The 18,274-nt window shown below is 41.2% G+C and overlaps 1 protein-coding gene across 1 annotated transcript in view; it reads right to left on the bottom strand.

The window, feature by feature from the left end:
• Nucleotides 1–18,274, bottom strand: part of ASCC3 (activating signal cointegrator 1 complex subunit 3) — a 238,290-nt gene that overhangs the window by 178,613 nt on the left and 41,403 nt on the right. The gene's annotated exons all lie outside the window — the stretch shown is intronic.

Genomic DNA, 18,274 nt, shown 5'->3' with positions numbered 1-18,274 from the left:
TTTTATTGTGAAGCATGGGAATTTTCAATTCAGTCTGACATTTTGAAATATTTTTTCTGCTTTTCTTCTTGGAAGAACTTTTATAGGTCCCATTCATCTCTTCTATTTTGCTTTCTTAATTCATCTCTACACCATCACCCTCACTTACTTTAAATGCCTAATAATTATCTAATTCTTTTTAAAGATTTTTATTCTTCATATCTGTTATGATATGTACAGAATAACCCTTGAGTAACAAGGATATGCACATGGAAACGTTTATAAGAGTAGTTATGAATAATTATTCAGCTACACACAGATACACTAAATTGAGTTAAAATTTACTTTAAGAAATAGCACAGTCCAATAAACGGTCCAGGTCATATACGTTTAACAGTCCAAAGAATATCCAATTACAAAGTCTTCTTACCGGTTGCCTTTGTCATTTACAGTAAACAAAGATATCAAAGTATAAGCACAACATAAATACAACAGAGAACCTTAGATAGCAACAGAATGTCAGAGAGACAGAATGTCAGAAAGAGCAAGCCATGATCTCTAGCTCCCTCTTATGGTCATTTGCAATATAATCAACCAATCGGAATATAGTATAAATCAACACAGTGATTTTGTCTTAAAGCTACAAACATACATTGTTGGTTTATATATTGCCAACCCAACTAATTGGTGGACAGATTCCTAACAATATCCAAATCAGTTGCTATTGCATGCTATTTTTATTACATTCATATAAACACACTTGCACACAAACTTTGTGCTTCACTTCTCTGTTAGTATTTGTGGAACAAACAGAAAATACTGGAATAAACCCCAATTTGGGCTCAGTGCCTACTAAATGGTAGACAGAGCAAGGATTTTGATCCCTCTTCCCTCCTGGGCCCTTGAAAGTTTAATTCATTAGATACTTTCCGAAATAACCCTAGGTTGTGGACATGTGGGTGGGTGGGGGTGCACATGTGCATGCACACACACACACACAATGTGCACACACAGTCTTTGACTTATGACCAGAACTGGCATTGGAATCTCAATTGTTGAGTGAAACAGACATTAAGTAGAACATCACAGGATTGCTTCACTCAATAATCACAATCCTGACACTCCCAGTTATTTCATTTAACAATCTTGCAGGTTGCTAAGTGGATAGAGTCCCAAGTAAGGATCCATTCTCACAGTACTTCGGAAGCCTCATTCTCAAATTGTGTGAGGCTTGTGGAATGGTGTGAGGTAGCTTTGAAAGTTTGGTGTGGCCATGCATTATTTCGGATAGGCTGTGCAGGCCTTTCAGCATCAGGAGAAAATGCCTGAAGGTACACAGGGTGCAGCAGATCTTAGGGAATGCTGGGGGGGAGATCGGCGTCAACCATCCTGTCATCATATGCAGGAAAAGAAACTCCTGGGGCATTATTTTACCAAGAGTATAATTTTTTCTGATAGATCCATGCAGACACAGAAGAAGTGAAGCTAGCTCTGAGGTTTTCCACATGACAAAAAGCCTAGTTAATTTTCCCTTTTCCCCATTTGAGCCACCCATTGTCCACTGTCCACCAGTCCAACACATTCTTTTTATTTTGGGAAAATGATCTGCGCCTTTGGAAGGCTCCCATTGCACAGCCTTGGAAGTATCAGGATCTTCTCAGGCTGCAAACAGCTCACATAAATTCCTCACCTCCCTCCCAGCTTCCAAGCATTCTCCTCCTCATTCCCTTTGTTTCTGTTGTCAAGTTGTGAGTAGAGGCAAGTTATGTGTCAGCCTTGACAATCGAGCCTTGGAGAATGGAACGAAGTAGCATTTCTCAGTGGCAGCTGTGGTGCTAGGGCTGATGTTGAGGCCTGAGGGCAGTAGTAACTGAGTGAGATCGCTGAAATCCCTGGATCTCTACTTCAGGCATAGCCCCAGTGCTGAGACAGAGAACTGATGTGCAAGGTGGCTTAGGTTAGATCAGAGGTCTCATTCTCGCGGCCCAATTGCAGCCCGCAGGACGATATCCTGTGGCCCCCACCGTGATATGAAAGTATAACATGAGTGTATAATATAAATATAAAGTATAATATTATGCGGCCCAGCCTCACCCAGACTCTGCCTCCAGCGGCCCCCAGGTAAATTGTGTCTGAGACCCCTGGGTTAGATGGGGGGGGGGGGAGATACACAGGTGGCAATGCCTTTGTGGTCAAAAGTGTGGGCAGTCTGCCAATCATCTGAATTTTTATCATGTAGCACTGGGGGTGCTGAATGGCTGTAAGTGCGGACACAGGCTGTAAGTCCCTTCGTTCATTGTTTTGTAAGTCTGAACCGTTGCTGAACAAAGCCAAGGATTACCTGTTTATCCTCTTCACAACATTTACTTTTTTTTTATAAAGCTTTTACCATTTTTCATCCTAATTTTTGCAAAACTGCACCTGGCCTCTGAATTTTTGTATTTCTTGCAAAAGGAAAAGAAATTGAACAATGGAAAGTAGACTCTTTTCAATTTGCCTTACTACACAGCTTATTTCAGAAGTACCATCTGTCAGTATGAAACTCTGTCTAGAATTTAACTTTGGGTAACCAGTGAAGTGCAGTAGTTAAATGTCACAGGGCCTAGGAGACTATAATTCAAAATCTCTATCATGAATCTTCTGGATTTATCATATATATATATCTATACCAGTGGTGGGATTCAATTTTTTTTATTACCGGTTCTGTGGGTGTGGCTTGGTGGGTGTGGCTTGGTGGGCGTGTCAGGGGAAGAACACTGCAAAATATCCATTGCCTCCCCACCCCACTAATCTGCTTTCCAGCTCCGTTCTCCGGTGCAGAGCAACAAAAGAAGACCCAGGCGATCAGCTGGGATTCAGGAGGCAGAGAATAGATGGGGGTGGGGCCAGTCAGAGGCGGTATTCAGAACTACTGAAAATTTCTGCTACCGGTTCTCTGAACTACTCAAAATTTCCACTACCGGTTCTCCAGAACTGGTCAGAACCTGCTGAATGCCACCTTTGATCTATATTCAGGCATGATATTCCCCTCTGAAAAAAAAATCGGGGCGGGCCAAAAGAGACCCCCCCACCACGCGCCAAGAAATCGCTGCCCAGATCTTTTCCTGCCACTCCGCTCGTACCGGCCGCCCGCCCGGGCTCCGCTCGCACCGCCCGCCCGCCCGGGCTCCAATCGCACCGCCCGCCCACCCGCCCACCTGGGCTCCGCTCGCACCACCCGCCCGCCTGGGCTCCGCTCAGGTATCCGGCTGGGGCTGTCAGGAGTTGCTACCGCCGGCGCGGCTCCGCGCGGCTCCAGTCCCGCGTTGCCTCGGGAAGGGAAAGGCAAAACCAGGAGCCGATGCTGCCGTTGCAAAGCACCGCCGCGGCTCTTCCTTTTTGCCTTTCCCTTCCTGAGGCAACGCGGGACTGGAGCCATGCAGAGCCGCGCCAGCGGTAGCAACTCCTGACTCGGGGCCTCCGAGGGGAGGGGAAGGAGGAGAAGAAGGGGGGGAAAGGGGGGGCGATTCCCAAAAAAATCGGAATTCCGATTTTAATCGGAAGAATATCATGACTGTATATTCTATTTCGACCTGTTCCATCGTTTATGAAAAAAGAAATGCAGTTGTGTATTTCTCTCGTACATTATGTGCAATTAAAAAGGCAGACAGTAAAATCCAACAGCTAACAATGTCTTTACAATATGAAACTTTTTAGGTTTTTTTTTTTGCTATTTTTAAAAAATATAAAACAATAGAAAAACCCCATAATACACTAAAACCATAGTTAAACAATCTTTAAAGAAAAAAAATAATGGAAACCAAGAAAGAAAAGATAAAGTTAAAACAACCAAATAAGCTCAGTTGGAAAATCTATTTCTGGATTCTGTACTTGAGAAAGAATTTGAGTAGGCATCAGCTATACTGAAACCAAATGCTAATTTGATGTATTACACTGAAATTATGGTTTCTGTATATTTAAATTAATTTAATTACCTGTTAAATCACTGGATAAGCTACTGGCCTAGTAAGACTTGCACTTAAAGAATACTTGGAGAGACATTAATATTACCTATTCGATTCCCAAGAGAACATGACTTACTTGCTTTATTTGATTCTAGCATCCATAGAACAACATATTGACAAAAAGGAATCTTGACTAGTAAACAGTTACATTTCTAGATCATGACAAGGCTTGGAAAAAACTAATTAACCACCCTCCAGCTAATCATATGAATACAGCCAACATGTCAGGCTCTGTTATGCGAGATGAAAACAGCCCTGCTGCTTGTGTTGCAAAAACAGTGATACACTCCAGTATTTTCTCTACGCTATTCTTAACAGCAACAACTGTGTATGAAAACCTAAAACAACAGAAATGACAAACTGAAACACAAACATTAAAAACAGAAAGCAAAAGTATATTGAGTTAGTTTTAAAGCTGTTTTAAAACCTATCCACCTCCTTTCTGAGAAGATATACCAGCTTGCCTTTCTCCTCCCCTACATTTACTTCAGTTGTAGGACAAACTTCATTCCATTCTTTAGAAGAAAAACACACAGGGGACAAGTGCAGCTCAAGCTCATGAGATCCATAAAGGAAAAAATGGTTAACCTGAGATTTTCCACTGTAAGGTCTCAGGTCACATTCTCAATGAAAAGGGAAGAAAGGAAAATACCTTTATAGCATCTGTGACATAAGTGAACAAGTTGCTATCACACTGCCTTTTCTGAAAGAAAGACAGACAGCTCAAAGCGCTTCTCCACTCTAGTGGGGACCAGATCACTGCATAGCTGGAGGTCATTCAAGGAAAGGGGAAAGCAGGTCACTACTACATCTCAAAGACAGATGCATATTCCATTAAGATGGCAAAACTGTAGCCAACTGAACTAAAATACACTTCTCTGTTTGATCAAAGTACATGTAAGGTGAAAAGTCTGATTTTTTTTTTTTTTTAGACAGACATTAAAAACAGTGGCATTTCTCCCAATTGCTTACAATTTTTAATTTTTGTGGTATTATACTTCTTTTGTTTTACCTGCCTATTGAGTACAAAATTAAAGACGTTAGCAGGGTTGCTACAAACGAAGTGTAATTATGTGAGACAGAGGCAATCTGGAATGTGCAAGATATATCTTACAGACAGGTCATAGCACTTTAATATCCAAGAAAATCTAGTAGCAAGAATATTATTTCAACGTTCTTGTTTTATTACCTAATCTAAAACATTCAGCTACTTTTCCAAATCCTAGAGCCATGATGGCGAACCTATGGCACGCATGCAGAGTGGCATGCAGAGCCATTTGTGCGGGCACACAAGCCCCAGCCAAACTTACCTGCACTGCGCATGTGCACACCTCCCAGCTGATTTTTGGCCTGTTTGAGGCCATTTTTGCCCTCCTGGAGGCTTGAGGGAAACCTCTGCAGCCCCGGGAGGCCGAAAAACGGGCCTTCTGGAAATACCAGAAGTGCTGAAACTGGACTGTTTTTCAGTCTCCAACGGCTGCAGAGGCTTCCCTCGAGCCTCAGGGAGGGTGAAAAAAGCCTCAAAAAATCAGCTGGGAGGAATGCGCATGCACAGTGCAGGTAAGGGGGCGGGGCGGGATGTTGCACGTGCATGTGCAGGGGGATGGAGCACATTGCATTGTGGGTGCCAGCTATCGCACAACGCGTGTGCTTTCGGCACACTACAACAAAAAGGTTCGCCATCACTGTCCTACAGCCAAATAGCTTCGCACATTTCAGTGTACTAATTTAAATTAAATCTGTACATCAGAGTAAGAAACTTGAGGCTTTCCAAATGTCACCAAACTATTAATTCCCAATAAACCCGCACAGCATGCTCAATAGTGGGAGATGCAGATATACTTTTGGAAAATCTGAATAAGTTGCAAGTTCCTTTCCCTTGATATAGATCACATTATGTGATATTGGTGTTATCTCAGCTTTTTGTATGATTCTGCATAAAATCATCTGAAGATATTTCTCCTTTTATGGCTAATTAAAGAGATAATGATAACAGCTTGCTTGTCTATCATAACACTCAAGATCAGCATTGCCCTTCAAAGATCACCTGCTTTGAAACATCTCTGAAGAACTGCAACTAGTTGGAAAAAAAATATGTATTCTCAGATTTAACTAAGGAACGTAGTCAATTTATGTCTTCAATTTTATTCCTGTTTTAGTTTCTCTGTTATTTTAAATGTAAATTTAATGCTATTTAAACCATTACTTTAATTCTCCTTTTGTTTCTTAATTTTATTGTGTTAGGTTACATTGTTAACACAACCAACGGAGGATACTGATATAATAATTCAGAAGCACACACAGAGTGGATAATGTTTAAAGCTGTATATTTAAAAAAACCACCCAGATTTGTGCATGCATAAAACATTATAGCACCCCAGCAGATGGAAGCTTCCTTGGAATTCCCCACTTGTTCATAGCACATACTTTATAGTTCACAATAGCAAATAGGCAAACAAGGAAGACAATAAATGGAGTAATGACATTCACCATAGCAATGGTCAGATGTGTTGATGATACTCAGTCACCTCCACTCGGTTCTGGAAGCCTTACTGCAGAAGGTATGTTTTCTAGGAAAGAACCTAATTTTCTTAGATATGTTTTGAGTTCCTAGAAAACATAATTTCACAGCAACAGAAGCGCAAAATTGGCAGAAAATGCACTCAACTGGTGTGTATTTATTGCGCAATAAAACTGTGGAGCACAAAGGCCCAGAATAAGATTACTTTCTCTACAGGCTTTACTAATGGTACAGCTTCCAGCTGTTTGTGTATGAGTCACGATTAAAGCCTTCAACAATCTTACCACTTTAGGGATCTCCACACATACCGAATAATGATTTTCCAGAGTACATATTTAATTTGCCTGTTCTATGATGGGAGATAAACCACCTCTTTCAAGCTTGGTGTTACAATATCTATTTAACAAAAAGGGGACAGAACTGACAAAGACTATTTTAAAGGGTAATTATAGCTGAAAGAGGGAATAAACGTAACACATCAAGGAGGAGTGAGGCAACTGTGAATACAAAGAACATTATTCCAAGAATAAACATTAATGTCATGGGCTCGGTTTTAATACAACTCGTTTTTTTCAAGTTCTTCACTTCATACAACAACTAACTAGAGTAAAACCTATTAATAACATATATGTGTATATGTAAACTGTAGAAGAATGTTATCCACCACCCTCTAGGCTTTCATCTGAATAATATGAGATACAATCTCTGTTGCATGGGCACCACTTCATCACACAAAACATATTCTTCAACATCTCCCTTTTGAGGACACATTGAGCACTGACTTTTATTTACACTTGATATAGCTCTAGCTACAGGGACCCCTGGCTCTAGAGTTCCATCAGCCTATTAAGAATTGTAGTCATACAATTCTAAACAACATCAAATCTACATCACCCAATTTAATAGACAGCCTCAAATGGTTACATTACGAGATAGATGTGTCAAATAGAACTGAGCTCCATCTTCAAAACACACTAAACATACTCAATAATTTTGACTTCATAAGTTATTTGGAAATTTGGGTGGATGGAAAATAGCATAAAGATGCTGAAAACAGTCACAGAAGATTGAAGCACTTTGTGCAACAGAACCTAAAAAAGACAGATTTCAAGTTTAAGACCTGCAGAGATTTTCTAAAATAATCTACAGTTTGTCACTTTAGCAATCATTAAATTCTTTAAAGAAATCCTCTGGAATTTCAGGAAACAACCTTGGATTGTGCTATCTGAATAGTTTATGGATACTCTAAGGACTTTAGTCAACAGACATCAAAAGGCACCACACAACTTTAACAATGGCCATTTGGAACACTTAAAAAACTGCAGGCATTTTAAACATGAATTCAGTGGTACCGTGATACATCATTAATTGTTTCGGAGAGGTGCGATGAGTACCAAAAATGCTGAAAGTCAAACAATTTTTCCCATAAGGAATAATGTACTGAGTCCCAAGATAAACAACAACAAGTTCTAATTTGTGTATTGAGCACCAAAGAAATGATGAGAACCAGGACAAATTTTTGTGTCAAAATGCGTTGAGTACCGAATTCGATGAGTTTCAAAGCAATTGAGTACCAAGATATTACTGTATTATGATTAAATACTTCATATTCATATTAAAATATACTTCTTAGGGGGGAAACCATGCAAAACTCATGAACCTGAATATGCTTATTTTTCTGAGTAATCATATTTAGAAGAAACTGCTAGTTACTAATTAATAGTATGACTTACTGTTTCTTCCCCCTTTTGTTTTAAAGCAGTATATTTAAACAAATGCATTCAGCATTCCACAGTTTTCAGGTTACTGACACTGGGTATGCTGTAATATTATATATAACACCAGTTAAGCTGGTGGGCAAAAGAATAGTGTTTTATATAGTTTCTAGTTGCATGCAGCTGGCCCTCAGTAACTGAGCAGTTTTCTTTTTTTTATAGCAGCTGTCATCCTTTGTTAAGTATTTTGGAAGTATAATACAATGTATAATTCAAATATATTCCATGGCGTTTCATATATTGCTAGATTTTGTAAGCTATTTGATATATATGAGATATATATACATGCACACACACACAATTTATTTGTCGTGTTACTGAAATGACAATTTCTCACAGTACAGGCAAGTATGCTATGGCTGTAACAGCTGGATCATACTGTCTATTAATCCAAGCTCCCCTCATGGACAATCAAATGCCTATAAGAATAATTACAACAAGAATAATGGTACTCTGCTGCCAATGGTTTTTCAACAGTTGGTATACAAAGGCAAATGTGACTAAACTTTATAGCCTTGTATTTCATTAATTTGTCTATCTCAGTTTTAAAATAGTCCAAAGTGGTAACTGACAAGTACATCTTATGGTTGGAAATACTACATCTGAGCTATGTGCAGTGATTGTTGTTGTTGTTGTTTTTGTCTACGCTGATTCTCCCAATGTTTAGTTTGACAGAATGACTTCAGAGTTGCTTTATTTTACTATACTATGTATAGTTTTATATTCTTCTATCATGTCCTGTACTTATTTGGCCTTCTCCTTAAGCTAACTCTCATCAAATAATATAATATTTCTTCTCCCATCCTTTAAACCATTATGGCTTCCTTAGAATTCATCCTTTCCAGCTTTAAAGCTGTACAATCTCTTTCAAGTGTGGTCCCCATCATATAAAGGGACTGTGATACAGGTGGTATTATATTTTTAATTCTTGTTCTAAGGATTTCAAGTCTACCTTTTGCAAAGCATCCTCCGTATCAGTTGATGTTTTGATCAAAATGCACACTTGAGACCTGTATATCTCAAGCTCCGCAGTTGCACTTAAATGCAATTTGTTTCTTCCCCAGGCCTTATATTTTATTTTTCTGGTAGTGTAAGCTTTTCAAACTAGATAAATTTATTTATTTACAAATTATTATAAAGTTTTAGAATGCTTTGTTTTTTAAAAGTTCTATATTTATTTGATGAAAGGCCAAAAAAATTCATTATAACCGATTTGCATTGTCACTTTAGATGGTTTAGGGGGCAAATGGTATAAATGAAATCTGTAATATATGCTCTTCTAATAGAATGGGAAGTGGCATTCTGATAGTTCCCCAAATGCCAAAATAATGCTATAATTTCTTCTGCAACCTGATGAATAGCAAGACAGAATTATGGCAGGTCGTTTTTTGCATGTGCAAAAAAAACACATTTGAGCCTAGCTTTTAGAGAAGTTTAATTTCTAATTTCTACCATATCTATTTCCAGATATCGCAGCATTGAGGTGAGGTGGCTAAAGGCACCTTTTTTTCCTAATTATCGTCTATAAATTTGTAGGGCACATAATATGTATTCTGTTAGTGCCTAACACTGACAAAAAGACAGCACTACTTTATTCTTACCCAGAGCAGATTTTTAATGTGTAAAACGCAAAATAATTATCTGCTTTTGTAACTTTCACTATGTATGCCATTTTGTCACAAACGTTTAACTCTAGTTAATAATAGTATTCAAATTTTAGTTGTTACTTGGTAATTATATGGAAAAAGACAGTCTAAATTTCCTGAAGTAGAAATTACATAACACTTCATTTAGAAATCATGAACTTCATTTCACAAGATACAGCCATTCTTTTTCAACTGAATGAAAACTTTTAAATTCCAGGAATTTTATCAAAATACAATTGCAAAGACAGCATCATATAGATATCATTCATAGTTCTTCATAATGGTTACCCCTTTAAATAAGTTAGCTAGGTTGTGTGAACTGAGCTAACTCTGGCTTGTTCAGTGGACTATTGTTCAACTGTGGCATAACATAAATTTGTACCCTTTTTATGGATAGAGGCTAGTCCTTCATACAATAACAAAATAATTTCCCCACATGTATATAGCGCTTATGCAACTAATTGCAACTGAAAATGCCCCCACTTTAATGAGCATTTTCTACAAAAAATATGAAATTAAATTTAAAACAATATACAGAAGACACAGGTTTGTTTTTACAAAGGTTCTATATACACAGCATGTATATCTTATCCATAGACACGTAGTTTAACTAGTATAAAGTGACTACTTTATCAAGTATAAAGTATAAATTGAAAGACTTGTTAGAAAAGAATGTTATCTAGGATTGTCATGGCCCCCTCATAGCCCTGTTTAGAGGAGGAAGAGCTGGAACTAGGACTGTCTGACCAGGAGCTGAGGATGATGCTATCCCGGGACCCTCAGGCACTGGAGGAGGTGGTCAACCAGACGGAGAGCTGACTGCCTGTACAAACAAAAAGGACTGGCTGCTGACCAGCAGTGGTGCTGATAGGCAGCCAATCTCTTCCAATGAGGAAAAACTGTCTACTCCGCTCGATCCAAGGGCAAGGAAAATGGAGTGTAGGCAAGCCCAGAGAAGGGCTGCAAGGCTACTTGGGAGACGGTCGTCCCACCCCTCCTCACAAGGAACACCTGGAGAGGAGTAACTTAAGGAGAAGCCTTGGGGAGTTAGTCTTTGCCAGGAGCAATTGGTTGCTTTGGCTTACGCTCCTCCAGCTTCGACTCGTGCCTATTTGCTGTTTGCCTTGCCTTGCTTGGAAAGATTGTTCTTCACATTTTGGTTTAGACCGAGCCCTTCTCTTGTGGCCTGCATTTGGCCTCTGCTTCACTGTAGGTTTGGAACTGCTTCTTTTCTTGTCCCGAGGACTGCATTTGTATTGTGCCTGGACTTTCCCTGGTGGATTGGACTTGGAAACCCGGACCTTGCCCTGTGAGCAGGCTCCTACTTTGTGGCTTTGTACTACTGGAGCTGGGTTTGGGAAACAGAGAGTGGCTCCCTGTAGGGGAGGGTGGAGCCTTACAGGTTGTTGGAGAGCCTTTGGCTGAAACGTTTGTTAAGAGAAATAAAGAATTCTCTAGAGGCCTGCCCTGCCTTGACCAAGGAGATTAACACAATAACAATTATTAGAACACCTTTGGGGTCAAATCCTCTGGTGAAATCCAGAGGCATAGATTAGAGACTAAGTGATTTCCAAAATCATAAAATGCCAGTTTTAGAAAGTCCTAAAAGGCCAATAATGGGGACAATGAAGGAGAAGCTCAGTATTGAAAAGACTTTTGTTATTCTGTTTTTACTCCGTCTTGTCATCTTCTTTTTCATAGTAGATGGCTCTGAGTTCAAAACAATCCTGCCAACATTAAAATTACCTATTTTGAATTATGCCCAGATCTTTAATTACTTCCAGGAATTTTAATCCTGGTCCACTACCATAAAGACTTTCAGAACTTACAATCAGTGGTAGTCCTGCCCACCCTCTTACCTGCAGGTCTAAAAAATATGAAAAAGAGGATTAAAAATACGAGGATAAAATATACATTGACACCAATCTTTAAAATTACAATGCCTATAAAGTGAGCAGCTGGATACAGATTGGGGAGAAGGAAGCAAAAGATGGAACTGATCTTTCTGTAAGGCTAGAAATGGCCAGAAAACTAAATATTTAGACAGTTTTTTCAGTTGCAGACAAAATTTCTATTCCAGGGATTTCTCCACAAAATCATAGATTAGGACATTATTTCAAGCATCTTCACCAAGACAGGAAATTCAAAAGGTATATGAGAAGTTCCATATTTACTATTCCTTTACTATTTTATAAACTGATGAGCCACAATACCTGATAAAATGAAAAGATTCTAAAATAATGGTTTAGTTATATTATTCTTTTGTAGTGCTATTATATCAACAGGGAAAGAAGAGTCTTACTCGGCTGAATAAATCACGCAATGTACCTTTTGTGTCTAACCGACATGCGGATAAAAGAGTTGATTAAAATCAATAATTTAAATTGGGGCTTTCTGCTTGGTAATTAATATCATGGCTAAAATCAATGTAGATGATTTCCAGCCCCCAGATTCTATCAGTAAGGCCCACTTAACTAGTTTATTTAAAGTCTATATAATTGATGCTTTTCTTGAATAAGATGCACAAGGAAATTTTCTATAATCACCAACACTGATATTTCTTATTTTCTACACTAGATTTGCCCAAGAGACACCCCCTACCCCCATAATTCCTATATTCATTAGTGGCAGATGGCTCCTATAAGATATACTGCCTTAAGAACCTGCAGTATCTTCTCCACTGCTCTGCTCTAATATGCATATAATTAGGAGTCATTTAGCAGATCACGTTGCTCAACCGCACAGTTCCAGAAGATTTGTTTGGTTTTGGCTTATTATGATATGCAAATATGTCCATTATGATGTAGTCTTTGGTAGAAGCCAGACCACAATAGCTTGTTCAGTAAACCATGTTTTTAAACAAAATGTCACCGTGGGGGTATGTGAATGCAGCTATTGGTAGTTAAAACATTAGATCTGTGTCTGATACAAAAAGGAAATTTTTTTATCTATTTTGAGTTTATGTTAAAACTATCCTCAACAAAATTGCAACTTTAGAAAGCTGTGAAGACTTTATGGCAAATACGCCACTACACCTTTCTTTCTTTTGCTGATTGTATTTAGAACATTAAAATAATATATTGATGGAAATTATGCTTCCTCTGCCTTTACTGAATGTTTATTTGATAGAATATTTATACAATTTTGTTCCTAAAATATATTGGGGCGTTGGTCCTTACCTGATACGCCCCTTCTAGGCGAGCCGCGAGGAGCATCCAGACTGTGGGATGTGCTTCTGAGTCCTCTTCTTTCAGGCTGAGCTTTAGACGAGGAAACGCTCCGCCCCTCCACGTGGCATCGCGCAGCGTCTCCCCAGTTTTTTGCGATAACGAGAAGAGAAGTTATTAATCCTATCTAATCAACTATTGGCTCCTTGGCTGAAAACAGGAGTCCCCACCAGACGGAGATGCTAGGGTGGGGCTGGATGCTCCTCGCGGCTCGCCTAGAAGGGCGTATCAGGTAAGGACCAACACCCCATTCTCCTCGAGCCGCTCGGAGCATCCAGACTGTGGGACATACCAAAGCTTGGCTGTCCTATGGGTGGGACTCCGTCTGGCCGAAGGCCCCTCCGGATCATTGACAACCCTCTGTAAGACCCGCCGGCCAAAGGAGGCCTCAGCTGAGGCATGCGTATCGATCTTGTAATGCCTGATAAACGGGGACGGAGAGGCCCAGGTGGCTGCCCTACAAATGTCAGCAATGGGGGCTTGTGTGGCCCAGGCCGCGAAGTGGCTGCACTCCTGGTGGAATGGGCAGTTATTCCACCGGGTGCCGGCAGAGAATGGGAAAGGTAACACCTGGCGATGGTCGCCCTGATCCAGCGGCTGATAGTGGAAGGAGAAACCTTGAGCCCTAGTGTCTTGGGTTGAAAGGACAGGAAAAGAGATTCCGACCTTCGTAAGGACTGAGTGCGCTTAATATATATACGCAAGGCCCGTCTAACATCTAGGGTGTGCCAAAGAACCTCCCTGTTCCCGGAGGAGTCTAGGGCAAAAATTTGGTAGAACCAGTTCCTGAGATCTATGGAAGGGCGAGTTAACTTTGGGTAGGAAAGTGGGGTCAGGCCGCAGGGCGACCCGGTCTGCATGGAACACACATAGATCGCTCCTGACTGACAGAGCTGCTAATTCCGACACTCGACGAGCAGAAGTGATGGCTACTAGAAAAACTACCTTAAAGGAACTGAAGAGATGACTCCCTCAAAGGCTCAAACGGAGAACGTGTAAGAGAAACTAGGACCTTGTTGAGGTCCCATGTGGGAAACCTGTGAACAGTGGGAGGGCACAGGTTGGTGGCACCCCTAAGGAAGGATCTAACCCGGGGTGATGGGAAGGGAGCCGTAGTTATCACAGGAGACCACTGTTGAGAGGGCAGAGACTTGTCGTCTCAGGGTGTTAGGTGCAAGCCCCTTGCGAAGGCCTTCCTGAAGAAATTCCAGAATCTGAGCCACGGAGGAGAGAGAGGGTCAACCTGGGACCCACTACACCACTTGCAGAACCCCTTCCAAGTGGCATCATAAATTTGTGTAGTGGAGGGTCGCCTGGCGGCCAAAATAGTGTCGATGACATGGCTTGATAGGTTCTCGCTAGTCAGACGGATCCGCTCAACTTCCAGGCGGCTAACTGTAGCCATTGAGGCTCCGGATGTAGAAGGGCCCCTGAGAGAGGAGACCCTGTCCGGGGATCCGCCATGGGGCGCTACCGATGGGTTGCGGAGGTCCGCAAACCACGGTCGCCTGGGCCAATAGGGAGCCACCAGGAGAAGGACTGCCCTCTCCTGAATGAGTTTCTGAATGACTCTGGGCACTAGCGGGAGCGGAGGGAAGGCATATAGGAGCCCTGGGGGCCATGGGCAGCGCAGAGCATTGTGGTTCTCCGCCCCGTGAGACGGATACCGGGAGAAAAACCGTGGAAGTTGTGTGTTGGATGGGGAAGCGAACAGATCCACCACTGGAAGGCCGAATATCCTGGACGCTTCCTCGAACAGGGATGGATGAAGTCGCCATTCTGCTTGGTCCACCGTGGCCCTGCTCAGCCAGTCCGCCTGGGTATTGTCTATCCCGGAGATGTGTTCGGCTTTTAGTGATAGGAGGTTGGCCTCTGCCCAGCGGCAAAGGCGCTCGGCTTCCCTCATCAGTTGAATTGACTGGGTGCCCCTTGCCTGTTGATATGGGCCTTGGCCGTGACGTTTGTCTGTGAGAGCGAGAACATGGCGACTGCGGATCTGGGGAAGCAGCGCAGAGCCAGATGGGCGGCATGGAGCTCTAGCCAGTTGATGCTGCATCTTTGTTCGGTCGGCGACCATTTGCCTTGCGCCGAGAGTGAGTTGAGATGGCGCCCCAACCGGATAGACTTGCGTCGGTAGTGACGGTGAGTCTTTGAGGCTCCGCAAAGAGGTGGCCTCTGTTGATGGCGGGATTGGTCCACCAGAGAAGAGACGTGAGGACCTTTGGAGGGACCTTGACTCTGATCTTTGAGTTGCTTCTTCCGGATCTTTGGAACGGGAGCAGGAACCACTGGAGGGAGCCTGCTGTGTAAGCGGGCCCAGGGAATAATAGAGATGCATGACACCATTTTTCCCAACAATCTAGAGAGGTCAAGCAAGGCCACCCTCCTAGAACGTCTAATTTGTTTGACCAGGGTTTGAATGCTAAGAAACCTCTCTGGGGAGAGAAAAACACTCTCTGAGTTCCGAATCAATTATGGCACCCAGGTGGTTGATTCGGGTGGAAGGGGCCAAAAATAAGTTGGCTCTTTGCCAATTGACTAGAAACCCGTGTGCCCGTAGGGCGGAAAGGGTGACCCCAAATGGTATCCCTGACTGCCTGGGGTCGTTTTTGCATGTGCAAAAAAAACACATTTGAGCCTAGCTTTTAGAGAAGTTTCATTTCTAATTTCTACCATTCCAACAAGCATATTTCCAGATATCGCAGCATTGAGGTGAGGTGGCTAAAGGCACCTTTTTTTTCCCTAATTATAGCTATGAATTTGTAGGGCACATAATATGTATTCTGTTAGTGCCTAACACTGACAAAAAGACAGCACTACTTTATTCTTACCCAGAGCAGATTTTTAATGTGTAAAACGCAAAATAATTATCTGCTTTTGTAACTTTCACTATGTATGCCATTTTGTCACAAACGTTTAACTCTAGTTAATAATAGTATTCAAATTTTAGTTGGTAATTATATGGAAAAAGACAGTCTAAATTTCCTGAAGTAGAAATTACATAACACTTCATTTAGAAATCATGAACTTCATTTCACAAGATACAGCCATTCTTTTCAACTGAATGAAAACTTTTAAATTCCAGGAATTTTATCAAAATACAATTGCAAAGACAGCATCATATAGATATCATTCATAGTTCTTCATAATGGTTACCCCTTTAAATAAGTTAGCTAGGTTGTGTGAACTGAGCTAACTCTGGCTTGTTCAGTGGACTATTGTTCAACTGTGGCATAACATAAATTTGTACCCTTTTATGGATAGAGGCTAGTCCTTCATACAATAACAATAATTTCCCCACATGTATATAGCGCTTATGCAACTAATTGCAACTGAAAATGCCCCCATTTTTCTACAAAAAATATGAAATTAAATTTAAAACAATATACAGAAGACACAGGTTTGTTTTTACAAAGGTTCTATATACACAGCATGTATATCTTATCCATAGACACGTAGTTTAACTAGTATAAAGTGACTACTTTATCAAGTATAAAGTATAAATTGAAAGACTTGTTAGAAAAGAATGTTATCTAGGATTGTCATGGCCCCCTCATAGCCCTGTTTAGAGGAGGAAGAGCTGGAACTGGGACTGTCTGACCAGGAGCTGAGGATGATGCTATCCCGGGACCCTCAGGCACTGGAGGAGGTGGTCAACCAGACGGAGAGCTGACTGCCTGCACAAACAAAAAGGACTGGCTGCTGACCAGCAGTGGTGCTGATAGGCAGCCAATCTCTTCCAATGAGGAAAAACCGTCTACTCCGCTCGATCCAAGGGCAAGGAAAATGGAGTGTAGGCAAGCCCAGAGAAGGGCTGCAAGGCTACTTGGGAGACGGTCGTCCCACCCCTCCTCACAAGGAACACCTGGAGAGGAGTAACAGGAGAAGCCTTGGGGAGTTAGTCTTTGCCAGGAGCAATTGGTTGCTTTGGCTTACGCCCTCCAGCTTCCGACTGTGTTCTATTTGCTGTTTGCCTTTGCCTTGCTTGGAAAGATTGTTCTTCACATTTTGGTTTAGACCGAGCCCCTTCTCTTGTGGCCTGCATTTGGCCTCTGCTTCGCTGTAGGTTTGGAACTGCTTCTTTTCTTGTCCCGAGGACTGCATTTGTATTGTGCCTGGACTTTCCCTGGTGGATTGGACTTGGAAACCCGGACCTTGCCCTGTGAGCAGGCTCCTACTTTGTGGCTTTGTACTACTGGAGCTGGGTTTGGGAAGCGTGAGTGGCTCCCTGTAGGGGAGGGTGGAGCCTTACAGGTTGTTGGAGAGCCTTTGGCTGAAACGTTTGTTAAGAGAAATAAAGAACTCTCTAGAGGCCTGCCCTGCCTTGACCAAGGAGATTAACACAATAACAAGTATTAGAACACCTTTGGGGTCAAATCCTCTGGTGAAATCCAGAGGCATAGATTAGAGACTAAGTGATTTCCAAAATCATAAAATGCCAGTTTTAGAAAGTCCTAAAAGGCCAATAATGGGCACAATGAAGGAGAAGCTCAGTATTGAAAAGACTTTTGTTATTCTGTTTTTACTCCGCCTTGTCATCTTCTTTTTCATAGTAGATGGCTCTGAGTTCAAAACAATCCTGCCAACATTAAAATTACCTATTTTGAATTATGCCCAGATCTTTAATTACTTCCAGGAATTTTAATCCTGGTCCACTACCATAAAGACTTTCAGAACTTACAATCAGTGGTAGCCCCGCCCACCCTCTTACCTGCAGGTCTAAAAATATGAAAAAGAGGATTAAAAATACGAGGATAAAATATACATTGACACCAATCTTTAAAATTACAATGCCTATAAAGTGAGCAGCTGGATACAGATTGGGGAGAAGGAAGCAAAAGATGGAACTGATCTTTCTGTAAGGCTAGAAATGGCCAGAAAACTAAATATTTAGACAGTTTTTTCAGTTGCAGACAAAATTTCTATTCCAGGGATTTCTCCACAAAATCATAGATTAGGACATTATTTCAAGCATCTTCACCAAGACAGGAAATTCAAAAGGTATATGAGAAGTTCCATATTTACTATTCCTTTACTATTTTATAAACTGATGAGCCACAATACCTGATAAAATGAAAAGATTCTAAAATAATGGTTTAGTTATATTATTCTTTTGTAGTGC

The sequence above is a fragment of the Notechis scutatus genome, chromosome 1, assembly GCF_049901735.1.
Source record: "Notechis scutatus isolate UNSWTSFEM ecotype Mainland chromosome 1, rNotScu1.2, whole genome shotgun sequence".
NCBI lineage: Eukaryota > Metazoa > Chordata > Lepidosauria > Squamata > Elapidae > Notechis > Notechis scutatus.
The sequence above is the reverse complement of the archived record's forward strand: the minus strand, read 5'-3'. Positions and strand labels throughout refer to the sequence as shown.